Genomic DNA, 21,885 nt, shown 5'->3' with positions numbered 1-21,885 from the left:
TTATAAATAATACTGCCATGAACATAGTGGCGCATTTATCTTTTCACATTAGTGTTTTCATTTGCTTTGGGTAAATACCCAGAAGTGGAATTGCTAGATCGTATGGTACTTCTATTTTTAACTTTCTGAGGGACCCCCATACTGTTTCCCGGTGGCTGCATCAATCTCACATTCCTACCAACAGCAACAGTGCACAAGGGTTCCCTTCTTTTTGACATCCTAACACTTGTTATTTGTTGTCTTTTTTGATACTAGCCGTTCTGACAGATGTAGGTGGTATCTCGTTGTGGTTTTGATTTGCATTTCCCTGATGAAGAGGGATGTTGAGCATCTTTTCATGTGTCTGCTGGCCATCTGGACGTCTTTGGAAAAATATCTATTCAGATCCCCTACCCACTTTTTAACTAGGGTGTTTAGGATTTTTTGTTGTTAAGTTGTACAAGTTCTTTATAGTTTGGATATCAACCCCTTATTGGATATATTGCTTGCAAATATCTTCTCCCTTTCAGTAGGTTGCCTTTCTGTTTTTGTTGATGGTTTCCTTTGCTGTGTAAAATCTTTTTAGTTTGATGCAGTCCTGTTTATTTTTGCTTCTGTTGCCTTGCCCGAGGAGACATAACTAAATATATATACTTTTTTTTTCTTTGCTAAGGCTGATGTCACTGAGTAATACATTTTGACAATCTTATTCTGGGTCTTGAATAACCCAAGGTCAAATGCCACCCATCTTCAGCTAAATAAAGTTGTATGAATTTCCTACATAGATCTAAGAACAGACCTAAGACAGGACTTGTGTTCCAGTATATTTTCTATAAGTGTGTGATAAATTAAAAGGAAATACTGAGCTTTATGTCTCTCATTCAACCAATATTTCTTGGGTTCCCCTAGATGACAGCCTGTGAGCTAGACGCTAAGGCCGTCAGGAGAAATGAACAGGCATGGAGCCCGTCCACCTGTCCTCATGGATCTTAGAGTCTAGTAGACTTTCCTGTTGACAAGGAAACAAACGAGATAAGCTGATGCCTGCTTTGGAACACCAGCACACTGCAAGCTGGAGTCGTAGACGACGTAGTCAGCAAATGTCTCTTAGGGGATGATAATTTAATCCTGAACTTAAGGGATAGGAAGCCAACAACCAAGAGAACGGGAGAGGGAAAAACTGTCCCATAAAGAGGCACCTGCAGGAGGGAGGGGCTGGGTTCGGAGGTCCTGGGTGTGGCGGTAGGAGCTGAATGAAAGAGGGCCGCTGTGTCTGGAGCTGGGGGAGTGAGTGGGAGGGGCACTTTCTAATAAACGTGATCCCCGTTCCCCTGCTGTCTCCCTGAGTATTTCAGGAACCCATTCAGCAATGCTCTCAGAAAGCAGCTAGCCTTCATATTTCACAGTCGAAAAAGTTGAAACATTATTAAAGCAAACTGGGAGTTTCAATAGAGCGTAACAATTCATGGAAGGACATTTCAGGCTCGGTAACCTGAATTGCTAACTGGAATTGCATTATTATTTTTAAATGGCCCATCTCCACCTTTTAGTGTAGAAAACAATTACACCTAAGATCTCTCTGTGTCAGGAATCATCTGGGTATTCAGAAGCCACGGGCACCTTTAATATGAAGCAGTCTTTCTCTTTCATGATGAATTGAAATACAGAGTCTCCAAAATTTTCTCTTGCTCAGTCTTCTTTAATGATTTTAAAAATAATCATTATAATTTTTTTTTTTACAATTAAAAAAAAAAACTGTCTGCAGCCAAATGAAAATGTTTGTGGAATGCTTTGACAGCCCTATTAACGCCATTGGTAGGCACAAATCAAGATTCTCTACTTGTTAGGTCAGGGTGACCTGCTATGGCTTTTTTGCGGATTGAAATCACACATCCCTCCCTTCCTGTCACTTATACTTCTGGAGAGACGTGTACTCACAACCCATAGAAACTGAGGGACACTCCCCCCAGAGTCCTACGGCTGCCCTTGTCTCCCCTCTCCCACCCAGGACACCACTGCCCTGCTGATCCTTACTGTTTCAGACTGGAGAAATGAACGTCAGTGTCCAGCGCTTCCGCAGGAAGGACCGGCTCCTACACTCAGGGTAGTGGGTCAGCTCCTCCTGCAGACTGCTCCTTCCACCCCAGCTCTCTGAGCCCGCCATCCCTTCTCTTTATCAGAATAGACATCAACCCCTCACACTGACTTAGAAGCATCTCACTGGCTTTAATAGCAAATAATAGATCCTTTGAGGGAGAAAGAACTCAACCACGTTTCTTCATGGGTCTTAATTTTTTTTTTTTAAGATTTTATCTATTTATTTGACAGAGAGAGAAAGAGAGCACAAGCAGGGGGAGCAGCAGAGGGAGAGCGGGAGGCAGGCTCCCCGCTGAACAGGGAGGCTGAAGCAGGGCTCAGTCTCAGGACCCCGAGATCATGACCTCAACTTAACCAGCGGAGCCACCCAGGGGCCCCTTTTCATGGGTCTCTCTCTTTTTTTTTTTTTTTTAAGATTTTATTTATTTATTTATTTGACAGAGAGAGAGAGAGATAGCCAGTGAGAGAGGGAACACAAGCAGGGGGAATGAGAGAGGAAGAAGCAGGCTCCCAGCAGAGCAGGGAGCCCGATGCAGGGCTCAATCCCGGGACCCTGGGATCATGCCCTGGGCCGAAGGCAGACACTTAACGACTGAGCCACCCAGGCGCCCCTTCGTGGGTCTTTAAAACATGATCACAGTAATGATAATGACAGTACCAGCATTTACTATTAAATGAATTAATATCTATAAAGTTCTTTTGTTTTTTTAAAGATTTTATTTATTTAGAGAGAGAGAGAGAGCATGCACGTGAGCAGTGGGAGGGGCAGGAATAGAGGGAGAGAGAGAATCTCAAGCAGACTCTGCACTGGGCACGGAGCCTGATGCAGGGATCGATCTCACAACCCTAAGACCATGACCGGAGCCAAAATCCCTATAAAGTCCTTCTTAACACCGGACCTATATTAAATGTTAGCTATATTGTTATGATCATCATTACCGTGCATTAAGCACATACTAAGTTTCAGGGCACCATGCTGAACCCTTTCCATACATAATCTCATTTCATCATTGCAAGAACTCCATAGGGTAGCAGATAATTTACACCCATTTTACAGATGAGGAAATGAAGAGTGTAAGAAGAGGAGTGCCCCAAGTCCCACAGCAGATACATTTTGAAGCTGAGATTGAAATACAGTCTCCATATCCTGCGTTGTCTCTCCTCTAAATCAACTGTATTTATGTTCAAATGGGAATGATTTAGGGATAGTCCTTTGCGAATGTTTGGGGGATCACCAAGCTGGGGGTTCTCTTGGACTCGAAAATTCTATAATGAAGACTTGGCTGGTTTCTTAAACATGAAATGCATTTGGGCGGGTGAGGGGAGAGGAAGAGAAGGAAGAAGAGAAGAAGCCTCCGTGGAGCACATAGACTTATTATTTACACACACACATACGTGGGTAAGTATCTCTGTTTTGGACGTTCACTTGTACAAGGTCACCTAGCTCGTTAGGGGTCGATTCAAAATTCAAACCCAAGGTGGTCTGGCCTCTGAGCCCAGCCTCCTGCCTGGGGCTCCAGATTGTCCATTTGTCACCCAGTCCCTTCACTACGCTGCAAGTGCTTCTATAATAATTCTATATTTTCCAGTAAGATACTAAAATGTCTTATCAAAGGAGGTCAGGGAAGGAGCTTCCTTAGAGAATAGTCAGAGAAAAGGCTAGACAGTTGCATTTGGGGGCTGGTTTTTCGATACAGAACTGCCCACAGGTGTGAAGATGGATGAGCTGACCTCTTAGGTCCCTTCCATCCCAGAGCTCCAGGATTTATTTGCCAATGAAAATGTCAGCCTTTCTCTTCCACAAAATGATGTATGAGGGTCTGAGTACATTCTCCACTCCCACCCCCACCTCCTTTTATCTGATTAAAAAGCAAGGATTAAATCAGCAGAAGCTGGTGGGAAGGCAGGATTTCTCCAGGAGTGATGAGGTTTTCCCGAGATAAGGCAACAGGACATGTAGAGGGAGTCCAAGGAAACAGTGGTGGGGCAGGGACAAGCCGAGGCGTGGATGGGACACAGGACAGATGCAGCTGAGCTATGAGGACTGTCACGTTAATCAACAGGCACAGAGTGTAAACCAGCTCTCTACTTCTGGCAAGAATGTACTCTAATTAAACAAGCCAAATCAATGGGTATGAAAGCTTTGGAGAACCATCATTTTTAACCAGGAGATAAGAGGTCAGACATGAATCAGAAATCATTCATTCAGGGGCGCCTGGGTGGCTCAGTCGTTAAGCGTCTGCCTTCGGCTCAGGGTGTGATCCCGGAGTCCTGGGATCGAGCCCCACATCAGGCTCCTGTGCTGGGAGCCTGCTTCTTCCTCTCCCACTCCCCCTGCTTGTGTTCCCTCTCTCGCTGGCTGTCTCCTTCTCTGTCAAATAAATAAATAAAATCTTTTTTAAAAATGTTCAAAAAAAAAAAAAAGAAATCATTCATTCAGCTCAATGTTCATGGGGCGCCCACTCTGTGCCAGATACCGTTGCCCATGAGGGATACAGAAATGAACCAGAAGGTTCTAAGTCATGCCCCACTGGGGGAGGCAGAAAATAAACAAGTAAGTACAATGTGTAGCATTCTAGTCAGCGTTGAGTGCTTAGTAGAAAAATAAAAGCAGGGGATGGATACCCCCTGTCAGAGGTTAGGAGTCAGAAGTTATGATGTCTGATGGAGGGCCAGGGGTGATGCCAAGGACACGCCCGAGTCCAAAGAGCTGAGGGAGCAAAGAAGAGAGTGATAATGAAATCGGGAGGAGGAAAATTCCAGGCAAGGCAAGGCCAAGGCAAGGTCCTGAGGGTGGAGTGGCCCTGGTGCCTTAAAAAATAATGAGGACACCGTGTAGGTGAACAGAAGGCGGAGTCGATGAGTTTGCAAGGCCCAGCTCGCCTGGAGCACGGAAAGGATTTGAAAGCATTTTGGCTTTTACCGGCATGAGAAAACGCCATCTCCCGTGAGCTGGGGAGCGACTTCCTCTGACCTGCCCCGTACCAGCACCGCTCTGCTGCTATGTGGGGAACAGGTTGTCCCCTGGGAAAGGGAAAGCAGGAGACCAGCAAAGAGGCTGCTGCAATCCTCCAGGCCAGAGAGGACGTGGGTTTGGCCCAGCAGCACCAGCAGAGGTGGGGAAAAGGAGCCAGGCTCTGGATGGACAGAAATACTAGAACTCCACATGTGAAAAAGAAGACAAGTCTGGGGGAAGGAAGGAAAGCCTTTGCTCATTATTTGCCCCTCAATACTTCTGCCACATCTTGTCTTCTCAGCAGAAGAACAGTTAAGACGGACTGTGTGATGAACTAACTTTTATGCTCTTAGTTGGCTTCCAGGGGGAGTCATGCTACAGGGTCACAGTTTCCGTATCTGCAGGTGACTGACCCATAGTTGCACCAAGTACTGTGCTAGGCACTTTGTCTGGAGCTGGAAAGAGACAGAACACAGTCCCTGGTGTCGAGGAGCTCTCAGTCTAGTGAGAGAGACAGGTGTATAGGCCACAATTTCAATGTGATGGAATAAGAGCCCAGGGTACTATTAGGAGCACAAAAGAGCGTCTTTGGCTTAGTCTCTGGAAAGGGTGATGGGGGAGCTGTGAAAGATGTAGGAATTGGCCAGGAGACATCCGCGGGGAGAATCTCGTAGGCAGAAGACCAGCAGCTACAGAAGCGGGGAGGTGTGAACGAGGACCAGTGTGTGCTGGGCGGGCCAATTAGCCAGATAAAGCCAACACCTTGATGTAAACATCGCATCAGTGAGCCATTCGGCTGCCCTGTACTTAGGGTCACGAGGAGAGAAGAAAAGACTCGTCCCTACTCTTAGAAAAAGCAACCCACAGTATACATTTTTATTCCTGACTTGAATCACCGACGTCTTTAAATATCAAACTGTATGTGTATGAAGCCTGGAGACCAAAAACCTGCCTTTGCTACTTGCCTGACCTTGAGTAAGAGACTATTTCTGGGAGGCTCGCTTTGTCTCGGCAGAACAGGGACACAATAACATATGCCTCGCAGCACCGCTTTGAAAACCAAGTGAAATATGTCTGCAAAAACATTTCCCCAAACGTAAAGAGCTGTTCAAATATTAGTTATTGTTGCAGAGTCGGGTAACTGAACAAAACCGCCACCTGCTGACGCCCTCTTGTGTTTCCATTGCTTCCATGCCCTTCCTGCCACCACTAGTAATTTGGACATCACTCAGCGAGCTCACTCTTGCCATTTGCACCCAGTCTGTGGCAAACTCCTGTCTTCTGTCCTCTCTAACCAGGCCAATTCCAGTGTAGATAAGCGTTCCCTTGGTTAGAGTCTCCTCTCCCATTCTGCCCGGTGTTCATGACCAACCTCTGGTCTTTTCTCAAGTCCCAACACCATGTCAGCACACAGGCTTGCCTCCTGTTTCACCAAAAAAACTGAGGCCATGGGCATGAACTTCTGCTTCTGTCCTCTCCTCCAGCCTTCACCAAAATCTGCTTCAACAACGAAACAATGCTTACCTCATTTGGACACGCCCTTCCCTCACCTTCAGGGTCTTAGGGAAGAAGGCATCTCTTCTCCTGTTCAGGAAAACCACCACCATCAAATCCTTCCTCCCACCCCCACCCCCCGCAAGCCCGCACACAGCCTCCTCCCTACCCCCATGTCAGCCTTTCATTCATTACCCCTTTCCTCTTTGGGGCCTTGCTCCATCCATAATCCCCCTTCTTCTATAAATTTACTTTCTTGCCCTCGGCCCTACATCAAGATTCAAGGACTTTAAGAGGAGAAAGTCTCTCTGGATGTCCCCTTGGCTTCCCAGACAAGCATCTTGAAAATAGCCCCTCTCCATGGGGTCTTCACTTCCCACTTCTCAACGCACTGCCCCCGGCTTCTGACCATACCACTCAACTCAAACTGCTTTCAAGGGCATTACCTCCAAATGGTCACTGAATACCCCTCAGTCTTAGTCTAACTGGGCTTTTCTGCTGGTTTGACTTCAGTGCTTCCTGAAATTCTCTACTTCTTTGACATCTCTCATAATTCTCCTCCTGCATGTCTGATCATTCCTTTCTGTCCTATTTCCTGGGGCCTTCCTCCTCTGCCAACTTCTTAAAATGTTTGCGTTCCCCAAAGGGTTTCCTTCTGGCCCACTGTTTTATTTTCCTACTCTACTTCACACAGTCATGATTTCAAGGCTCCCCTCCCTGGAAGGGAGGATGATGGCTTCCAAACTGAAATCTTCCAGACTGACGAATATCACCACTGGACTTGAGATCCCTTCCCAACTGTAGGCTGCTGGACATCTCACCTGGAGATCCCAAACATAAAAATCAGCATGGCCCAAACTACATGCATCATCGCCTCACTTTCCCCAAACCAGATTGTTTTCCTGTTTTCTCTCTTGGTAACAAGCATTATGATCCACTCAGCTACTGAAGTCAGAAAACGGGGACTCACCCCAGACTATTGTAATTCATTCCACCACAAGTGGCCAATCATTCAGTCTCACTGATGTGGTCTCCCAGCCAGCTACCGGATCATTCTCTATGCTTTGTCCCCTGACGTAACTCAGGTCTCACCTTCTCTGATACACACAGCTGTAGTAACTTACAGATTGGTCTCTCCACCTTTGACTTTATCTCTGTCATTCTGCCAACATCCATGTTCTACCCTGTTGCCAGAGAGGCTAATCTACAGAATGCAGTTCTGAGTGGGTTACCCCACACCTTAAAACCAAAGTCAGAGGGATCCCTCCCATGGCCTTTAAGACAAAGGTAGTCCATGAGTTGGCCCTTCCAAATCTGTTGAAACTCATCTTCTTCTGCCCTTCCCACTTTATACCTTACATTCCCATTACATGTGTTCTAGAAGGCCCACTACATAGCACTTCTCTTCCCTGCTGGAGTTCTGAATCAGTTAAGTAAATACAACAAGGATACCACATGTGAAAAACCAACATACCCCCTTTATTACAGATAAAGTCTATCCTAGAGGAAGTGGCTTTTATTTGTACACAAGGGGGCTTTCTCTTTGTGGACCCCATAAGGAGACAAACATGAGCTCCCCATAAAGAGCTCACTACCATTTGGAAGACACGAAAGCTGAATCAGGCACATTCAAATCACTCTTGTCAGATTTACTCATCAGAAGCCACTATGATTAGTAAAGGGAGAGAGAGGGTAGGAATTAATAGGGGAGCTTCCTCTGCAAGGACATAAGCCACGGGAAAGGAAAAGGAGGGTCCCTCCAAGTCCCGGATCTCATGCTGCTTGGACTCCTTAGCGTATCCTCCCTACATTTCCCACCTTTTGTCTACCTTCTATTCTTCCTCTAAGACTCAAGTCAGATAAGACCTCGTTCAGAAGCCCTCCATGAATTCCTAGGATGGGCCGCTTGTCTGTGCTCCCATGTCTCTCCCAGGGCATTCACCTTAGTGCAGTTAAGGTCTATTAACTAGACATTTTCCCTTAGGAAACATCATGCCCTTCAACCTTGTGTTCCCAGCACCCAGCACATTGACTGATACATAGTAGGTACTTAACAAATGCATGATGGACTGGCTGAGGTCATCTAGACAAGCCTCTTCATTTGATAAATGACCTCTAAAAGCTGTGTTTTGTATACTGAGGGTATTAGTAGCAAAAAAAAAAAAGAGTAAGACTTGAAGTCGGATTTAGTTTCTGATTCTAGATCTACCACTTATTAGCTCTGTGTCTTTACTCAACAACTTGTCTTTTTCTAATCTGCAAAATAAGAATACTACTACCTTTTGGTATGTTTGGTATGATAATTATTTTTTTCTTTTTTCTAATTTAAATTCAATTAGCCAAGATATATACATCATTAGTTTTTGGTGTAGTGTTCAATGATTCATTAGTTGCGTATAACACCCAGTGCTCATTACATCACGTGCCCTCCTTAATGCCCATCACCCGATTATCCCATCCTCCCACCTGCCTCCCCTCCAGCAACTCTAGTTTGTTTCCCAGAGTCAATAGTCTCTCGTGGTTTGTCTCCCTCCCTGATTTCTTCCCATTCAGTTTTCCCACTCTTCCCCTAGGATCCTCTGTGCTATTTCTTATATTCCACATGAGTGAAACCATATAATTATCTTTCTCTGATTGGCTTATTTCACTTAGCATAATCCCCTCCAGTTCTATCCATGTCAGTGCCAATGTTAGGTATTCATCCTTTCTGATGGCTGAGTAATATTCCATTGTATATATGAACCACATCTTTATCCATTCGTCTGTTGTGGTATGATAATTAAGGTAAAATAAATTACCTAGCTCATTAGTGCTTGGCATAGCATACACACAAAATAAATGAGAACTATCACTGCTATTCTTATTGGTAAATTATATGTTATTTGGGAAAAAATCATCATTGAATGAATTCAGCAATAAATAAAGGTACAACTCCCACCCTCAAGGAATTTAGAGTCCAGAAAAGGAGCTCAAAATGGGGATACTGCATTTCTAGGATTCTACAGAGGATTTTGTATTTCGGGATATACTCGGCAGGGTTCTTCAGAGAAACAGAACAAATAGGGTATGTATATAAAGAGATTTATTATGAGGAATTGGCTCACAAGCTGAGGAGTCTCACGACGTACCGTCTGCAAGGTACCAATGGAGACATGGAGAAACTTAAATGCATATGACTAAGTGAAAGCAGCCCATCTGAAAAGGCTCCATGCTGTATGATTCCCAGTTTATTACATTCTAGAACAGGCAAAACTATGGAGATAATAAAAAGATCAGTGGTTGCCAGGGATTAGAGGGGAGGGAGGGATGAATAGGCAGAGCACAGAGGATTGTCAGGACAGCGAGACTATTATGATACTACAGTGGTGGCTACGTGTCATTATATGTTTGTCCAAACCCACAGAACGTGCAACAGCAAGAGTGAACTGTAATGTAAATTATGGACTTTGGATAATAATGATGTGTCAGTGTAAGCTCACGGATTGTAGCCAATGTCCCACTCCGGGGGAGGGTGCTGGTAGCGGGAAAAGTCTATGCATGTGTTGGGGGAGGGGGTATATGGCAACTTTCTGTACTCTCAGCTCAATTTTGCTGCGAATTTAAAATTGCTCCAAAACATAAAGTTATTATTTAAAAAATATATAAAAAAGATAACCCGTTTGCCCTGGAGTTTCACTCTTTCACTTTGTTACAAGCTGAAATGCACATATGCTTCTGGCTCTCTTTTGATCACCCAGTGACATCACCCCATTCGATGGCACGTCCACAACACTCGGCAAACTGGCTTCTCAAAGGAGCTCCTGGGGCAGAGCCCCTGCTCACCTGCCAGCCCGTGGCACTCATGTAGGGGCTGTTCATTAGAAAGAAAGGGGCCAGGCATTCGTCAAAGCAGCTCACCCTTTACCCAACCCATAGAGAAAATGAATGAACCGAAGAATGCATACCACGCTTCAGCCCCAAAGGGCATCTAAGGCTGATTACAATCATTTGTGAGGCGAATCACAACACAAAACCAAGTCAGTCAGTCATTAGATCCCAGGAGCAAGAGCAGGAGGCAAAAGTTCCAGGATCAACTAGTCACAGCACCGAAGTAGCCTGTGATGAGTTTAAGGCACACGTGCCCAGAAATTAAGGCAGAAAGAGAAACACAGGTTCTAAACCACGTCTGATAAAGAATTATACGTTTTCTTCTGTATGATCTCAGAAAGTGCCAGGATTCTGTATTTCCAGGGATATTGTATCTATCGCCATAAGATCCTACAATCACTGGGGGGGGGGGGAGTAGGAGGAGGGAAATTTTCAAGCAGTAAAAAAAAATATTGGACAGATTGGAAGCCCTTCAGAGATCATCGAGGCAGTCTTTTCTCCCCTTCCCGCCCTCTCCTCTCTCCCCTGCCCCCCCACCCCCCCACCCCTGTGCTTTCCCCTTACTACCTGTCTGGAGTTTAAACTGCAAGTCTGCTGTTCTTCCCTGGGGACTGGGCTCTCTGACTGCTGTTCCCTGGAGAGGAGAGATGGTAATGAGGCCAGTGCTTGGGAACTAGGAACTGAAGCCTGCAAAGCTGTGAGGAATTTCTGTTCATCATCGAATTGTAACTTCTCGCTAGAGGAAGTCACTTGATCTTTCCAGGGAACTCTGGGAAAAGCAACACATCTATTTAATGCTGACCTCAGATCCCCTCTTCATTCAGTAAAATCATTCCCTCGCCTTCCCAAAGAGATTGGCAGGCTTGGGGAGAACGAGCCTGGCCGAGGGCTAGGAACTTTGCGAGCTCTTCTGTGCCCTCTGCACCCTGGGTCTTCAAGTAAAAGTAAAAATCAGAGCCCTGGGAAGAAAAAAGAGGGCCCATAAATAAAGTGGCTCCAGCTGATTAAAGGGGCTCTGTGAATAAGGTAACATTTGCTGAATCACCATTAATACCACACAGGTTTCAAAGGATTTGAGATCCGGTAATAATTTTAATAAAAAACGTTTCCAACTCATGCACATTATAAAGTCTGGAAAATGCAGACAAACTCAAAAAAAGGAAACCTTTTCACCCTCCCTGTAATGACCACTGTTAATATTTCAGGGTTTAAGTCTTCCCCTGGGTCTCCCCACCTCTGTGATGGTCTTTGGCGCTCCTCCCTACCTTTTTCTCTGTCTTGCTCCCTCTCTGCGGCAGAACTGGGATCATAAAGTCCAGAATGTTCTGTAACTTGCTTATTTTGTTTGATCATATATAAGAAATATTTTTTCCATTTGTAACCCCACACAGCCATGGGAGGATGATTCAGCTCAAAGCTCTTCCCTGAGGCCATGTTCCTGTATAGCCGTGGTTTGCCCACTGCAAACGGTCACTGGGTGCCCACTGCACACCAGGCTCTGTGCTGGACCTCAGTGCGCTGAAAGAGACTGGGTCTTGCGCAGCTTGCGGTCCAGCAGGGGCGATGGATGATAAGCAAGTAATTACCAGTGGGGCGAACACTCCATGAAAAGCAGCCCAGGGCTTCTCGGGATACATAACAAGGGTCAGGTTAGGGCAGAACTCTGCTAGCTCCCAAACTGTTGACCCGAAGAGGAAACCCCAGATCTCACTGGCATTGTCTCAAGGCCAACTCACCTTTTTGCTGAGTTCCTCCACGGGCGAGAAGCACGTGGGGCCATACTGTTTTTAAATATAGCCCCGCTCGCCAAAGTCACACTCCCACCCAAGTTCCCTGAGAAAGGAACTGGAGAAACGACCCTCTCCCACAATGCTGTTCGAATTTAAACAGGTAGGGGTACCTGGGTGGCTCAATCGGGGAAGATTCTGACTCTTGATTTCAGCTCAGGTCTTGATCTCAGGGCCCAGGGTGGAGCCTACTTAAAGGGAAAAAAAAAAAAAAAAGAATTTAAATGGGTATGCTCCTTCCAGGAAAGCAGTTTGGCCATGTGTGTCCCAAATAAATTAAAAAGTGCCTAGGCTTTGACCCAGTAATCCAGGGGTCTAGCCTAAGAAATTGATGAGAAACGTAGACACACTTTTATTTTATTTTCATTTTTGACTATACTTGGCAAAGTTACATTCATTTCAGGTATACAACATATGGATAAACACAATTTAAATATTTTCTTTTTTTTAGAAGATTTGTTTATTTTAGAGGGAGGGGGAGTGGGGTAGAGAGACTCTCAAGCAGGCTCCAAGCCCAGTGCGAAGCCCAAAAGGGGCCCCGAGATCATGATCTGAGTGGAAACCAAGAGTCGGACAACCGAAAGAGCCACCTAGGCTCCCCTAAACACAATTTTATACGCAAAAAGTTCTTGATACAATTGTTTGTAATAGTGGGGGAAGGTAGCAACCTAAATGTTCATCAAACTCAGAAAGTCAAATAAATTATAGTCGACTCATGTAGTGGAATATTGTGTCATAAATAATAATAGCTACACACTTACTGTGTCCCAGAACCTGTGGAAAGCTTTTGAAATATTACTCTCAAAAAATACTTATTATATAAAGTTGAGGGGAATAATAGGAATAAAGATTTTTTTATAGTCTAATTTGTATTTTGTCATGTGTTTGTATGCCTATACAATGAAAAAAAGACCAGAATGCTAAGTTTTGGTAAGATTACAAGCAACAGGTAATTTCTTCTCTTTCTCTCTCTCTCTCTCCTTTTTTTTTTTTTTTTTTTTGTATTTCTAAATTTTCTGTGATAAGATACCTCAAACACATTGATATACTTTCAGACATCTTGGGGCACTTGGGTGGCTCAGTCAGTTAAGCATCTGCCTTCGGCTCAGGGCGTGATCTCTGAGTCCCATGATGAGTCCCACTCTGGGCTCCCTGCTCAGCGGGGAGGCTGCTTCTCCCCCTTGCTTGTGCACGTGCTCTCTCTCTCAAATAAATTAATAAATCTTAAAAAAAAAATGTTAAAAACATACAATCAGGAGTGCCTGGGTAGCACAGTCGGTTAAGCGGCCAACTCTTGGTTTTGGCTCAGGTCATGATCTCAGGGTCCTGGGGTAGATTCCTCCCTTCTGGCTCTGTGCTCAGTGGGGTGTCGCTTCTCCCTCTGCCTCTGCCCCTCCTCACCACCCCCTGTTCTCCTGGGCTCGCTCTCTCTTAAATACATACATACATACATACATACATACATACATACATCTTTCAACACACACAATCAAATGCTATTAATGACTCCTTTCGATCAAATGCTTACCTGTGTTAGGAAGAAAAATCAAAAGCCAGAGTATATCAGACAGTTGTTAATAAAACTGCTAGTGGCCTTACTTCCCAACTGACACTGAGTTTGCAGGGCGACACCAGATCTGCTTCTCCACTGGTCAGATCCTACCTGGGTCACCCTAGAAAATTTGGAATTGCTTCAGAGAGATTCTGGGCTTGAATCCTGATCCTGCCACCTAGTGGGTAGACCCAGGACAACAGCTCGCTTCACCTTTCAAATTCATTCATTCATTCATTCATTCATTCATTCATTCATTCATTCATTCATAATTTTGATATGTTAGTCACCATACAGTACATCATTAGTTTTTGATGTAATGTTCCATGATTCATTGTTTGCGTATAACACCCAGTGCACCATGCAATACGTGCCCTCCTTAATACCTTTCAAATTCTGTTTCCTCATCTGTAAAATGGGGATAATGACATTGACTTCACAGAGTTGCTGTGAGATCAAATGATACCGAGAACGCAGCGCTGCCTCCGCAAAACGCCCGCCCCTGCCCCTTGCTTTAGTGCGGGCTCTGCATCGCCCGCGGGGGGGCTGCTCGCGGAAGGTCCCCGGACTACCATCGGGGGTGCCCCTGAGACACACACGCAGGGTTTGCACGGTCATCTGCCTGCGGGACGGATTACAGGTAGCCGGGGGTTCCTTGGCAAGGGTTCCACGCCAAGGATGACAGCCGTGTAAAGTTGCAGAATGACCTTCAATCTCCTCGGTTTCTGACGGAAGGCCTGATTCTGACGGCCCGCCCCGCGTCCTCAGCTCCCATCCCTCATGCCTCCTCCCCGCCCGAAGGAGCTGGTCACTGTTCCAGGCACCTGTCCAAAGGAGAGGGAGACGAACGTTTTTCAGGCTGCTCTGCGGCGGGCGGAGGGACTTAAACGCCTGGTCTGGGGGTGCCCCGCATGACCGGATGCCTCTAGACCAAGGGTTAGAGGAAGCCACAGAGAGTGCTAACCACCCACCACTGACTGCAGATAGGGGAGAGCACCCCCAGAACCATGGGATCCTCTAGTGTGAGCTTTGTACCCTCCCCCGCCACCTTTGTTTTTGAAAGGGGCTCAGCACAGCACCGTGCACCGCTAGGTATTTCAACAATCAAGGCTTTATAATGTTTAACTTTTATTTTAAAAGCAATCCCTGAGAAGTAATGGTTGTAAGACTTGCAGAGAGACAAAATTAAAAATGTAACATTCTGGCACTCATAGCTGAAAGGGTTGTTGCAAAGATATTCCCCTGGGCTAGCCTTAAATAAAATCTCCTTTGAAATTTTTTAAGAGGTACTGAGTCCCTACTTTGTGTAATGTTGCTTCTCTGGGGGGTTAACTGGGCTGAGTGTAAGGGACAGACACCCACACGCTTACCATAATCAGTGTTAGTCGCTACTGAGTTACACGCCTATTGCTCTCAAGCTTGTGGTCCACTGTAGCACCGGATTCTTTTCACCTACACACCCTGCTCACTTCCTGCGTTTGTGCAATTGATTTGCTCTACCTGCATTTATCCCGACCAAACATCAAAGCAGTGGTTTCTGACTTACCACCTCTCCAATATAATAGACCAGTTGAACCACAGAGAAAAACCCCAATGGCAGCTGTCCTAGATTTATGGGTGTGTGGGGGTGTTATCCCTAAAAATAATGAGAGCTCGTGTCCGCCGGGGCTCTGCAGTCAAAGCAATAATTTCAAAGCTGGATATCAGCAGAAAAACTAATGAGACCATTTAAAATGTGTGTTAATATGGTATGCGTATAAAATTAACAACCCTTTGATCACTGAGCCACAACACCCTCCTGAGGTCGATCCGGAAGTCACAGAGAGGACTGTCTCTCCAGGGCAGTGTGCCAGACGTGAGCGGGAGGCACTGGAGCCTGGGGATGACCCAGCTGCATCTTAAAATTAATACTGTGTTAAATTAGCTCCCATGTTAATGCTATTTTGTAACAGCTGCCTGCACTGGGGGAGCAACAGCAGTCTGGGGCATGCAGAGACCTGCCCCGGGACCATTCCCCCCTTTGGGTAATCAGCGCCAAACAATAAAGACAAAACCACTGCCTTCCTATCAACCATACCTATCACTTACTGAGGGCTTACTAAGCACCAAGCACTGTGCTAAACCCTCTACGCATTGTCTTGTTTCTTCCTTCTATGATCATGGTGACGTGAGCACTGCTAGTATCCTGTCTAACAAATACGGAGACGGATGCTCTGAACGTGGCTTGCCAGTATCACAGACAAGTGGGCGAGCTGGGGACTTTTGCCTCGGTCTGTCTGACTCTAAGATGCTCTCTCCCCCTGCAGTGTAGACTTCCTTCGTACAAACCTCAGCGGTGGGCTTCCTTCACATAGGTCAGGGGGCTTTCTTGAGTAGATTGCAACCAAAGTCCAGACATCTCTCCAGCCAACAGATCAGTACCTGTTCTTCCGACGGGCTGGGGGAGAGGCATCTGCCTTTGGTTTCTTAGATCGACTCCTAATCCTACCCCATCAAAAGAACAAAGGAGGAAGAGCAGAAGCAGGCTCTTGAAATGCAGCCCAGGGCTTGGAAAGTCTTACAGAAATGAATCCTCCCCACAGGACAGCTGGGCATCTGTTCACTGCCCAGCACTTTCTGAACCAGTCCTGATCCGAGAAGAGACATCTGTGACCTCGTCCAAATGGCCTGGGATCATGGAGAATGAGAAGCCGCCCACACTGGTCACGCAGTCACCCCACGCAGATGTATATTTAACTCTGCCATGCTTTGCTCCCCCATTTCAGCAACCCCTGAGGGGACAGCAGGGACCGCCTTGCTGAAGCATGTTTCCCGGGACACCTTGGGGCAAAGTCCTGACGCACATAACATGTCATGTTGAACGAGTCACACTGAAGCCAGCCTCTCTGCCAGCAGAGAATTGAAAGCCTTTCAGAAGCTCCCAGAAATACAGCCAAGAAACCCATCCTTCCTTTTGAGAAGGGAAGAAAGAGAGGCAGTCAGTTGACAAGGAAGGAACGCTCCTGGCAAGGAGCATAACCCAACTCCCAGACCCAGGGGAGAAGAGAGAGAGAAAGAATTAAGAAAGAAATAGTCAGCAACTTATGCTCCTTTCTATTTTCACAACCAAGATCCCCTGGCTGACCTTTCTGGCCAGCTGGGAACTTATACCACACACCGAGCATACAAATAGGGCCCACGCTGTCTCCACTGCCTGCCCCAGGACCTTGTTTCGCCCCTGGGGCCACCTCAGTTTCACCAGAAAACCCAAAATAAACACAGCCTGGCTGGAGGGGGCAAAGATGGGGCCAAGAATAAGGATTCGATATCAGGATAGCTCTAAAATCAGTTGTGGAGGCATGAGTCCTGGCTGCCAAAGTACAGGCGGGCTCCCTCACGTAGACAGCAGGAGAATGCCAGCCACCCAGTGCTTGAGAGATGGGCTCCCCACGCCAGGTCTCAAGAGCTCTCCTTCTGGCGCTCTTGAAAGCACAGAAAGGGCAGATGGCCCCACAGCCCACCAGACAATGTCTGCTTGTCCTTCGGATTGTGCTTCTTTTTTGGCACATGTCACATTTCCATAATCCCCCCAATCCAATGCATTCAACACTCTCCACAATCTCACCTAAACTTGGGCTCAGGTCTCTAGCTACCGAGGACACCGCTAATCTGGGCAACTCACCATTCTCTGACCTCATATCAACTTGCCATGTCTTTGCTTGAGCCGTTCACTTTGCCAGACCCCAATTCTCACCTCCTCCTAGCCAATAAAACCCTACCTATCTTTCCAGGGCCAGCTCAACTGGCATTTCTATCATGGTGCCCACCCCCCCCCCCATCCTTGCAGCTACAAGTCATCTGTGAGCTATGAGCAGGACCCCTCATGTGGCCCTTCCTACATACTCGCATCTATCATAGATACGTGTGAGGTTCTCTCCCTTTACCATATCGTGAGTTCTTCGTGGTTAGCCAGTGTTTCTTGTATTGCTTTGTGTTCCTTCCATCAGTTAGTCCAATACAGTGCAGATCTTCTTTCTCATTGTTCTATCAGTTTCCAGGCCCCACCTGTTCAATATGGTATCTCTCTGCCCCTTCTCAAGGATGAGCTTTCTGACTTTCTTCCTGGTCTGGTGGGCTCTGCAGATGCTGGCACCTTGAGAATCACACATCAGAACATTATCCTGGGGGGGCACCCTCCTGGGCAGGGGGAGTTGGGAAGAGTCAGGTCCACGGTGTTGCAGTGTGTTCACATAGATTTTCCTACAATGTGTGTCTCATGAAATTGCGTGATTCAGCTGTGCTGAAGAAGCAGAAGCCAGAAGGCTAGTGAAGAGCATTTTTTTTTTTTTAATCCAGGCAAAAATCGAATGCAGCTCAGCTAAACAGGCGGAGAGCGTGGGGAGAAGAGAACAAGTACCAGCCACGCTGTGACCAGACTGTAGGGACCCGGTGTTATTTTGCACTTAGATAATATCCACACTCTCTTCTCAGAACACAGCTCTGAGAGATCTTCCATGAGGAACCACCTTTACCATTTGCAAGCCATTTGGCTTGAGTGGCACCTGGACCCCAAACCTGGCCCATGAGAACACCATATCCCCCTGTGGACTGATTTTTGCTGGTGCTATCAGAAATGAGACTTTTTTTTTTCTGCTGGCGTGGCAAAGCCGAAGAGCCTCCTGAGGATGAAATCAAATAGAAAACATGCACCAAAAAACCCAACCAAACACAAAACGCCACCAAAACCAAAAGCAGAGTCCTGTTAACATCTTTGAGATTTGAGATCCTACTGTGCTTGAAACCAGTCAATTTCCCAATCATACAAACTCGTCCATTTTCTTCTGGCTTAAATCGATTGAGCTGTATTTCGAACTGTCCGTGGACAGTCCTAACTAACATAAGGATTGTCCAAATGTTGGACATAAGGAAAAGTGAAGAGTCAAAATACCCTGGTGTGTGGGGATATGGGAGGAAGGGGTACCACGATCGACTGTTGTAAATACCAAGACAAAGAATTAATGAAAGCACTGATACTTAGAAAGCAATATGCTCTATGAGCTGAAACGCATGCAAAAAAATCCAACCAAGATTGGTACGTTCAAAGCAAAAAAAAAGAAGGTAGGGAAAATGGTACGATTTAAACAACCAGTAGAAAGCAGAATGAGTTCACTTGCTATTGTCCTTCTGCCTTTTCCATCAAGTGATATCATTGAACTGAAGAGTGTAAAGACTATAAAAAGATAAATGAAAGCAAAGATATGGGACAACCTGGTAAAGAAAAGAATCTACCCAGTGAAAATGTGTGTACATCTCCAGACCTATTTGGATTACATCCCTGAGTATTGGAGGAACTTACGGGTGTGGACTCGAGATCTGTGGAAAATCACGGAAATTAAGGGATACACCAAAGGACAACGTCCCAACAGTCAAAAGGGGAGAAGGGATGGCTTTCGAAAACTTCACATGGAAAATGTAGATATCAATCCCCAGCAAAATTCCAGAGTTGATTATTAAATAAATGTATGCAAATACTTAAAAAAAAAAAAGAATGTAGTAGTCACCAGAAACAAGTGTGATTTCACATAGAAAGGAGGCTTTTAAATCAACCTCATTTCCAAAGTCCTTTCAACATCCACAAGATGCCTGCTTACCTCTCCTTCCTGGTCCCATCCCACCCCTCCTACCTTCTCCACCCTCACCTCCCATCCCCTACCCCCCACTGCTCCAGCCACACTGACCTTCATTCTGTTCCTGCACTGTTGCCAATTCTTTCCTGCTGCAGAGACTTTGTTCTCATTATTCCTGCCCTCTTCCACCTCAGTGTAGCACAGCGGGGTCCTCATCCATTTGATCACTTTATTAAAAGAACCCCATCCAGGGATGCCTGGGGGGCTCAGTCGGTTAAGCATTGCACTCTTAATTTCAGCTCAGGTTGTGATCTCTTGTACTGGCGGAGGAGGGGGGGTCAGGGAGGGCCCGCAGGTCATGAAATCTAGCCCTGGGTCTGGCTCTGTGCTCAATGGGGCGTCTGCTTGAGATTCTCTCTCTCCCTCTGCCCCTCCCCTGCTTGCACCCGCACTCTCTCTCTCTCTCAAATAAATAAATATTTTTTTTAAATAATAAAAATAAATAATAAAAGAACCCCATCCAGTCATTCTTGATCCCATGACCTTATTTTATTTTCTTCATAGATCATATCCCTATCTAAAATGATCTTATTTCTTTATTTCTTTACTATCTCTCTGCACTCCCTACATCTTTGCTGACCAACACAGTAGCCATTAGCCGCAGTGGCTATCGAGCACTGAATGTGGGCTAGGTCCCAACTGGGATGTGCTGTAGGTAAACATTCACACTGGATTTTGAAGACTTGGTATAAAAAGGGATATAAAATGCCTCATTCATAACATATTTTGCATATATTGAGTTAAATACAACACATTATTAAGATTAATTTCACCTCTTTTCTTCTACTTCTTGTAATACGACTACTCAAAAACTAAAATAACACATGTGGCCTCTGTTATATTTCCATTGGACAGAAACACCCTAGGGAAAAAAGCTTAAGAACAAGACCTTATCTGTGCTTTTTACTATAAATACATAACCCCATTTAGAAACATAAATAGTATATAATAGGTGCTCAGTAAAAAGTTGCTGATTGAGTTAATGCCTTTTTTAAAAAAAATCACGGTCACTAGACTGGTAGATAGTGGAAATGCTGTATCTTTTCTTTCATCAAGGCATTTGACAAAAGCTATCATTTGTAACAATAAATTCAAAGTCAGTTGAAGAGTCATTTCCTAAGGAAGTTGATTTGAGGTCACTGGGATAAACTACTTTGAGAAAGAGGGAAAGCAAGCAAGTTTATATGATTGGATTTCACTGACTCTAAGTCACTATCTATTATAAATGCTGTATTATTTTATAGATAACGAAGAAAAAAAAAAAAAAACCACTACGAAATAAGTCACCCGCTCAGTGATTTCCTCTGTTAGGATACATTCTCATTCTTGGGGCCTCATGAAAAGTTGTCTCCTGACAAGCTGTCCAATCAATTCACCAGATTTGCTGAGGTGCATCCGCTGGCTTAACAGACCAACGACGTCAGGCCCCTTGGGACGTTTATACTGCCTCAAGTCAAGCTCAAGTTTGCCGAACCCCCCCATGGATGACGTCATGATTTGAATTGTTCCCCCTACCTGAAAATGATGTGTTAAAGTCCTAATCTGCAGTACCTCAGAATGTGACCTTATTTGGAAATAAGGTTGTCACAGATGTAATCAGTTGAGGTGAAGTCCTATCGGAGTAGGGTGGGCCCCTAACCCCACACAACCGATGTCACTATTGGGAGGACAGTGGATACAAATGTGCAGGTGTAGGACAGTGGGAAGACACACAGGGAGAATGCCAGGAGCTGACAGAGCCAGACACGGCGTGCGGCAGCCACAAGCCAAGGAATGCCTGGGGTTGCCAGAAGCTGGAAGAAACAAGGAAGGATCCTCCCCTAGAGGCTCCAGAGGAACCTGGTCCTGCCAACACTTTGATTTTGGACTTCTAGCCTCCTGAACTGTGGAACCATACATTTCTGCTGTTGTAAACGACCTAGTCTGTGGTAGTTGGCCATGGCAGCTCTAGGAAACTAATTTAGATGCCATGGTGCTCTCTCGGCCATCCCTCCAGGGGACTTGAAGGAAGGAGGGAGACTGCAGTGGGGTTCTGTCATGAAACTTTGCATCAGACTTGAGTCCTTTTGACCCTACAGCTGGGTTATTTATCCCCAGAGCCACCTGGCCCTCACTCGTGCTCACTCCCCTCCCCGTGGCTGGTTGTGAGACCCCCGTAGGCCCCTCAGCTTATCTATTTGATTTGTGATGAAAGCAAAGACCTTTGGTCTTCTTGGCTCACATTTTAGGGACATAAAGAAAAGCAAGTCCTTTTGTGGACATGGTTTGTTCTCCTAGAATCTTCAGGGTTGTAGGCTAGATAAAGGGGAAAAAAATAGTGAGATAATGTGTTGTCAGTCATATTCCAGAATAATACAGGCTCGCTATCAAAGGTACATTTGCCGTAAGGCTGTTTCTCTCCCAGTGGCGCTGACCCCATACCTCCTTTCCCACCTGTGGAAAGAGATAAGAAGATAAACTGTTGCTTCAGGACTGAGCAGAATCAAT

At 45.7% G+C, this 21,885-nt stretch overlaps 1 long non-coding RNA gene across 10 annotated transcripts in view; it reads right to left on the bottom strand.

The window, feature by feature from the left end:
* The window catches only part of LOC103662296, a 198,040-nt gene that overhangs the window by 121,666 nt on the left and 54,489 nt on the right, over positions 1–21,885 (bottom strand). For 3 of the 10 annotated variants that reach the window (XR_005835057.1, XR_005835052.1, XR_005835059.1), the window contains exon 3: positions 10,961–11,027. The exons of the other annotated variants lie outside the window; for them this stretch is intronic. This is a non-coding gene — a long non-coding RNA (uncharacterized LOC103662296). The remainder of the gene's footprint in view (positions 1–10,960; positions 11,028–21,885) is intronic. 10 annotated transcript variants of the gene reach the window in all.

Source organism: Ursus maritimus, unplaced genomic scaffold (genome assembly GCF_017311325.1).
Source record: "Ursus maritimus isolate PB19 unplaced genomic scaffold, ASM1731132v1 scaffold_16, whole genome shotgun sequence".
Lineage (NCBI taxonomy): Eukaryota > Metazoa > Chordata > Mammalia > Carnivora > Ursidae > Ursus > Ursus maritimus.
The sequence above is the reverse complement of the archived record's forward strand: the minus strand, read 5'-3'. Positions and strand labels throughout refer to the sequence as shown.